This window comes from Lycium ferocissimum, chromosome 6 (assembly GCF_029784015.1).
Source record: "Lycium ferocissimum isolate CSIRO_LF1 chromosome 6, AGI_CSIRO_Lferr_CH_V1, whole genome shotgun sequence".
NCBI classification, from domain to species: domain Eukaryota; kingdom Viridiplantae; phylum Streptophyta; class Magnoliopsida; order Solanales; family Solanaceae; genus Lycium; species Lycium ferocissimum.
In genome coordinates, this window is record NC_081347.1 from 51508361 (window position 1) to 51516480 (window position 8120).

Below are 8120 nucleotides of genomic sequence, written 5' to 3' on the forward strand. Positions count from 1 at the left end.
ATAATTATTAGGACAAAAGGTAAAAGAAAATTCCCAAACATGATGCCCACTATTCCACTCCAATATTAAAATAGAAGCTTAGTGCTAGATTTCAAAAGTTTCAATCGACACTTTTAAAAATGGAAGATCTAATTTATTTATTTGAAATCATTTCTATATACACTAGTTGGTCGGTTGCTAAGATCTAATTTATTTGAAGAGCAATAGAACATATAGCAACATGCTTTACACTTCGAGTTGATTCGAGTTATTCTATGCCTTCAAAAGTGATAAAGTTAAAGGCTGGATATGGGCTATTGCAAAATGTGAACCATTATTTACTCTCTGGATCAATAATTTTGCGAAATCTTTGAATCTTTCCTCAATGGGCAACTTATATGACAAGACTGTTTACACCATAACAAAAGAGATTAAGTTCAGCAAATTAATAAAATAAAAACTAGTCTATATGCTGTCACGCCAGCAGTTTAGAACACCAAATGTGAAAGATCAAAAACTTCAGTACTTAAGACCATTAAATCACCGCCATTCAAAGCTTACACCTAGTCCTATATGCGATGCCTCTATATCTTCTTTTTTTCCGATAGGTATATGTTTTGCCTCTATATCAAATAGAAAAATGATTCCACAACTACATAATGCCTCATGTTTCCAGTAAGAAGCAAAAGACCTGCTATTGCTATGTCATTACAAGCCAATCATGTAAGGCAGTAAAGGGATCTAAGACAGACATCTCACTTTAGTTTAGGTTCATGAAGCTGTTGTGGTTGGTTGACATGCTTCTTGTGTCCTATCCACCGCCGTCCGATTTGGTTCCGCAGGTGTAGTCCTGACAAAAAATGTGTACATATAATAATTGTTGAAATAGACCTTTAAAAGATGATGATAGGAAAGCAATTATGTTAGGAAAATGCCTAAAATAATGTGTTGAGTCTAAACAGAACTTATCAGAGATGGACCTATTATCTTGAATGTTCAAGTTGAAGTCTAGATTCAGAATCAAAAGTTTGTTTTAAGTTCAAAAAAATGGAAGCTGATAACTTTAAAACATAGTGTGTATAGGTGAACTGTGTCAAATAAAGTGTGATGAAACAGTCCCCTATGTTTGAAACAAATGTCATTTGCCTTTTGTGTTGTAAGCAAGTCCTTTGATAATGTGAAAATCTTTCATTTGGCATTACTTTATATGAAATCTGTTGAGTTCAAAAAAGGATAAGCTGGTCATTAATTTGTTTAATTTGATTATACCTGTTTGGTGTTATCTCTGCCTGCTGGTTTGAATATTTTGCAGCCGGGCTATTTATTAAAGTCATCATATAAGGCTTAAGTTTTTCATTAGTTTAAACTAATATTATTAGTATCCTAACTATAAAAGCTAATACACTTGTAAAACGAATTATGATGAAAGTTATACCTTGAATTCCCCAAAATAAAAATTTCTAGTATCTTCGAGACACCTTTCCAATTGATTCCATTGGGATCAAGTTGATTTTTGAAAGATGCGGTATTAGAGCATTCTTTAGAAGGTTCCAACCTGCATAAATTTGAAAATATTATTTCAAGGCCTACCACAAATTATATATATAAAAAAAATATAAGCATGGACTAACCCTGCAGGAGTAAGAGTAACAAGTGTAAGTGTCCGCTGCCTACGACGACTACTGGACTCTTCTTCGCGGACAGTGTTGCTATGGTTTGATGTACCCTCATCTACTGGGCTGCTCAGATCAGGTGTAATGGGAGATAATTCAGGGATGGTTGGGTTACTACCGTGATCTGACGCTTGAACCGGTGGCGTACCTAAAAATGGCAACAACTACAGTAGCAATTTGCATTAGTATGCAGCAACAAAATGGCTCAAATTTGCCCGACATTCGGCAGAAACTTTAGCTCAGAATTACAGCAACAAATCAACATTTCGTGGGGCAAAAAATGCAGCAGCAAAACCGCAAAATGCGAGGAAAATATGGCCAAAAATTCAGCAGCAGACCACTCCCAAAACGAGGTGCAAATGGCCAATAATCCAGCAGTTTATGATAACAAATATAACAACAAGGTAGCAGCTCATTCGCAACACTTAGAGAACTTCAAATGCAGCAATTTTCCCAAGCTCAGCAACAGCTTATGAGTGCTGCGAACATCCCTCAAAACAGATCAACCAATCACAACAGTAGCTCAAAATGGAACCTCTTAATAGTGAATAAAAATGCATAAGTAGATCCATAGGCATGTCAACATTCAAACATGTGTATATTCTAATAGTGCCAATAATATGAGTGAGGCACATTAACATTGAGATATGTATCGATCTCAGGTCCATAAACAATAGGGTAAACCTCATGCTATCATGTTAGCAACAAATAGCAAATTTGAGCCATTTTGTTGCTGCATACTAATGCAAATTGCTACTGTACTTGTTGCCATTTTTAGGCCGAACGCCACTGTGTTTTTGGCTATTTGTTGCTGCATGTTTGGGGCAAAAAGCTGCTGCACTTGGTTGGGAACAAACAGTGTGTATTCACTAATGGGGTTGAATTGTTTACATATAAATATATGAACAATCTATGTAACAAACGGAGTGTATTCACTAATGGGGTTGATAAAAAATTCACCTTTGGACCCATAGTGACTTTAACAAAGATCGCAAGTTCTACAATACCTTGAAGCATTGCGGCTCGAGCTTCAACACCAAATCTAATATCCTTTGCAAGATAACTTCTACTCCAATTTAACCTTCCACCAATCTGCAACAAAAACCATTTATAAACAGACAATCCAAAATCTGACTCTTCTTGATCTATACCAAAAAAAAAAAAAAGTATCTTGCAAAATAGTACTCACTTGTTGGGTGTTGGTTCTTGCCACTCTGTACAAAACAAGAAAATGGGTATTTGTTAAAAGTAATAAAGATTACATTTTTCTAACACAAAAAAAGAAAAACAAGAAAATGGGTATTTCTTAAAAGTAATAAAGAATACATTTTTCTAACGTAAAAATCCAAGTTATAAAATGTGAATATTACCGGCTTTGGAAGCAAGATTTGCTACAAAACGATACATTTTGCTAATGAGAAATGCTGCTAAGAGAGAAGAACAAGCTGAAATAACTTATTGAAACAGAAAATATCATTCACCTTTTAGTTAAAAAAAAAATGACAAACTGAAACAAAAAAAAAATGAGTAAGAAACCCAGTTCACTAACACTGATTTCAAATCACAGAATATAAAGAATGTTGAGTTCTTCAAGCTTTTTCTCGACATGCAACGAATTAAAACAAACTTTAACCACCAAATAATATTATCCTACAAGATTTAGCACAAACAAAGGTCGAATTTCCATTTTCATCAGATTTTGGCCGAAATAGAGATTCCCAACACTTAACCTTCAAATAAATTATAAACCCAACAGTTTTCAACACACCCAACTTCGATTTTAGCCCAAAAAAACACTTAAAGATACTCTGTCCTTTAGATAATAAGCAAGAAAACACAGATATCTTAATTTCGTTTTAGATTTAATGTCAGAAAACACAAAGAAGGAGATAAAGAAGAAAGAAACTGCCCATAAAACATAGAAAAATCAAAACATACCTTTCCTTTAGAAAAAAGTTGCAAGTAGAAGAAGAGAAAAACACAATAGAAACCTTAGATTCACATTATTTTGATCTATATTGTGCTCTCTCTCTCTATGTTAGCAATTTCGCACAGTCTATCTCTCTATCCGTGTTGGCTGCTTTGTTTGGAAATGAAATAATGTGTACCCTAGCTGGGAGATATCCTTTTTTTTTTTTTTACATTTAACGACGGAATAGCGACGGATTTTATATTCCGTCGCTAAATAATACATTCATTTCTTTTAATAATTAATATTGCGACAAAATATTCCGTTGTCGCAAATATATATTTTTTTCTAGAAAAATTAAAGGCCTAGCGACGGATATTTCGTTCGAATCCGTCGCTAATTAAAAATAAAATTTGTCGCGCCTCTTCTGTTGCTAAATCTGTAGTGAAATTTAAGGCGCCAAAAATTCGCGCTAATTATTAGTAACGAAACTCAGTTTTCGTTGCTAATCCGTCACTATATAATGAGATAAAATTTTAGTTGCTTTTCTTGCGACAAAATGAGAAATCCGTAGCTAATCCGTCGTTAATTAGCGATTACGTAATACGCTAATATGGTCCGTCGCTAATATTCCGTCACTAAACGCTGATTTTTTGTATTTTTCCAATTTAAGAAAGCTTCTTCTTCCAGAAGCTAGAATAGTCTAGTGTAGGATCTTGGATAATTATAATCTAAGTAGTGGAGATAAAGATGATTAGATTTTCTTATGGAGTCATTTGTAATAAATAGGCTGTTCAAGCAAAACCAACCCCAATTGTAAGTCATTTAAGCCAATTTAAGAAAGTCTTTCTTCCATAATCAAATTCTCCTTTTCATAGCTTCCTCTTCTTTAGTTGAATCTTCCGATCTTAGTTACGATCTTGGGCTAGCAGAAGGTTTCTCCGATTTACTTTTCTTCTGCTATATTTCTCTACACCCACTACCCGCTGGTTGCTGCTCGAGCTTCCTCTTTTTCTTCTCACGGTTAGCCTAGTCCTGAATCCTGAGAATGTCAATTCCACAGATGCTGCCTCTATCATGCGATCAAGTCGTGGGATCGCAGGAACCCCAGCTTCTTTGCAAAGAGCGGTGATAAGGCAAGGATATGGCTTTGAGGTACGTTCTTGTCTTGCTTGGTCTCCAATTTCTGAAAAAAATGACAAATCCCACATTAATGAGGTATAATGACATGATCGAGGCAATGAGAATAGCCTTCTCCGTCTGAATATCTGTTTCGTTTTTTGAAGGTTGCAGCCGACAAATCACAAAGTCGAGCCTTAAGTGACTAATATTACACATTTATTCAATAGTGTCACTTCCCAATGAGAAATAAATAAGGGTGATTTAATAAGTTACAACTCGTACTTGATATTTTCTTAATGGACGTGTTTCATTAAAACGGGAAGAAGCCAATAGGCAGTTTTCTTCAGTTTTTCAAAAGAATTCTGTTTTCCCAAGTCTGTTCATTCCCATAGGATTTATTTAACAAATCAAAGCTGCTATATATTTTGATAACTTAATAGGAATTATGAAGGCATGTATATAAAGTAGGATAAACATTCATTAACAGATGCAGATTCATTTTTCTATTAAAAAATATTAATATCATGAAATATATCAGATGACATAGCATTCATTGACGAGACGTGTAGGGGAGTTAACGAGAGGCTGGAAGTTTGGGGACAGACCCTAGATTCTAAAGGTTTTAGGTTAAGCAGGACTAAAACTGAGTACCTCGAGTGCAAGTACAGTGACATAGCGCATGAGGTGGAGGTGGAAATGAAGATTGATACACAAGCTATACTCAGGAGAGGAAGTTTCAAGTATCTAGGGTCCATAATACAAGGTACCGGGTGCACCACATTGGAAAGGGGTGGGGGAAATGGAGGCTCGCTTTTGGGGTTCTGTGTGAAGAAGGTGCCATCAAGGCTGAAAGGTAAGTTCTACATAACGGTGGTTAGACCTACATTGTTGTATGGGGCAGAGTGCTGGCCAGTCAAGCACGCACATGTTTAGAAGATGAAGGTTGTGGAGATGAGGATGCTCAGATGGATGTGTGGGCATACAAGGAAAGATATGATTAGGAACGAAGCTATATGGGACAAGGTGGGAGTAGCCTCCATGGAATATAAGATGAGCGAAGCAAGACCGAGAAGGTGCGAGGATGCACCAGTGAGGAGGTGTGAGAGGTTGGCTATAGTGGCTGTTAGAAGAGGCAGAGGACGAAAAAAGAACTGGGAGGTGATTCGGCAGGACATGGACACCTTCAACTTACTGAGGACATGACCCTAGATAGGAAGGTTGGGAGGTCGAGAATTAGGGTAGAAGGTTAATAGGTAGCCGAGTGTTCTGTAACTTCTTTAATAATATTATCTAGTATTCACATTTTATCTTGTGCTTCTTTTATTACTAAATGTTACTTCATTTGTTTTTGCTGTCGTTATTTTGCTCTCTACCCTGCTTTGATTACACTTCTTCTGAGCCGAGGGTCTATTGGAAACAACCTCTCTACCCCACAAAGGTAGCGGTAAGGTCTGCGCACATCCTACCCTTCCCAGACCCCACGTGTGGGATTACACTGGGTATGTTGTTGTTCTTGTTGTTGTATATCAGATCTGGATTGCTCTGCACCTTTTCTATTTTTATTGGCAGAATTGCTTGGGACCCCCCTGAACTTGTCGATTTTTATTCGGTGTACACCTAAACTATGCGTTGGCTTAATTACCCCCTGAACTTGGTAATATGATAGTCTCGACCCCTCTAGACGCTCGGGTAACCCATGGTCGTGTGACACACGCGTCGCCACATGGATTTTTGTCCATGTGGCATTTTTTAAGGATAAAATATATATTTTTTACCTTTTTAAGTTCACCAATTATTTAGATCATCTTTTTTGGGCCAAATTTGTAAAAAAAAAAAAAAACTTGAAACAACAATATTTTGACCATACTTTTTTTTTTATTTGACTAAAGATAATGATATTCTAATCAAGTTATTTTTATATATTTGGCCAGAAAAAGAAGAAATACACAAGAAGCAAATAATCATTGTATCTAAAAAGAAATAAATAAAATATCAACCAAATATTTTAAGAATTTGACAGAAAAAAATAATGTAGAGTTGAAATAAATAGTAATTGCATGAAAAAAAATACACAATTTTTTTTTTTTTGTAGAAAATACACCGTCTACACTTCACTACTTTTGCTAAATCTTCTTTTTATTTGGCTAAAATAAATAGAGTTTCGACTAAGTTATTTAGATTTGGATCCAAAAAAAGAACATAGTTGAAATAAATAATCATTATATCTAAAAAGAAAAAAATACAATTGGGATAAAATATGCAATGAATATTAAGAAAAAAAAAAGAAACACAATTGGAAAAAATAAATCATTATATTGATTATATGGCAATTAATAGTTGGAAAATACTCCACTTGGAAGCTGATTTTTCGATTTTTGACCCTTCCACGTGCCTAAAAGAGAGTGTGTTCTACGCTCACACATCGTCTAGGGGGTCGAGACTATCATATTACCAAGTTAGTGGGCAATTAGCTGCCGCATAGTTTAGCAGACACTAAATAAAAATCGACAAGTTCAGGGGATCCCAAGCTATTCATCTTGGCTGGTTTTGAAACGTTTCATTATTTCAGACCCATCCTCTACTGAGACTTAAATCAAAACTAAGAAGGGCAAGTAAAATTCATAAATGAAAAGCACCTAAAAACTTGTAACATAGGATAACATACTTTAAGCTACGTAGTGGAAATTAGTAAGAAATGAACATTTCTAGAAGCAAAAGAGTTAAAAAAAAATAAACCCTAAAATCAACATCCATTTTTTCCTAAATCTACATCTCACATTTCAAAGATAAAAACTTTTGCATGTCAACCAAGAGGAGCAATAGTGATGGAACTAATTAACAAACAAAGCAACAACAACGAAAAAATAAGGAAAGACTTACAGCTACCATTTAAGAACAAGAAACACTGCACCACTTAGTGGAACCGAAAAAACAAAAATAGAAAGAACCAACAAAGAACACCAGAGGAGACATGAGAAAGAGGGAAGAAGAGTAAGTTGATGAGAGAGAAAGAAGTACCTAGGATTAGCAGATAACTTTTATCATGAATAGGAAAGAATGGGGAAGGTGGAGTTTTCAGTGTTATAAAAGTGGGGGGAAAAACTGGTTAGAATGATCCTGATGCATGGGGTTGGACTATTTTGGACCTTAAAATTGGTTTGTGATCATATTTAGATTGTCAGGATTATAATCACCTTCGGGATTATAATTTTAGAATTTAAATTTTTCCCCTCTTTTAAGGGTTTAAAGGATAAAATAGATATCTCTTCTTAAGATTGCCGTTTTTTTTAGTTTTAAGGGGTTAAAATTTTTTTGGGATAAATTTATACCCTACCAAAAATTTAAAAAAATTAATATAAAATTAGTTTGGGGGGAAAAAACCCATAATGCCCCAAAAGACCCGGGGTCGTTTGGTACGAATAAATAATTGGGGGTTA

At 35.1% G+C, this 8120-nt stretch overlaps 1 long non-coding RNA gene across 1 annotated transcript; it reads right to left on the bottom strand.

Moving 5' to 3' along the window:
- Positions 1–173: 173 nt before the first annotated feature.
- On the bottom strand, positions 174–2186 carry LOC132059776 (uncharacterized). The gene is made up of 3 exons (XR_009415730.1): positions 1611–2186; positions 1415–1534; positions 174–829 (listed from the first exon to the last, which is right to left on the bottom strand). It is a non-coding gene; the product is annotated as an uncharacterized LOC132059776 (long non-coding RNA).
- Positions 2187–8120: the final 5934 nt, after the last annotated feature.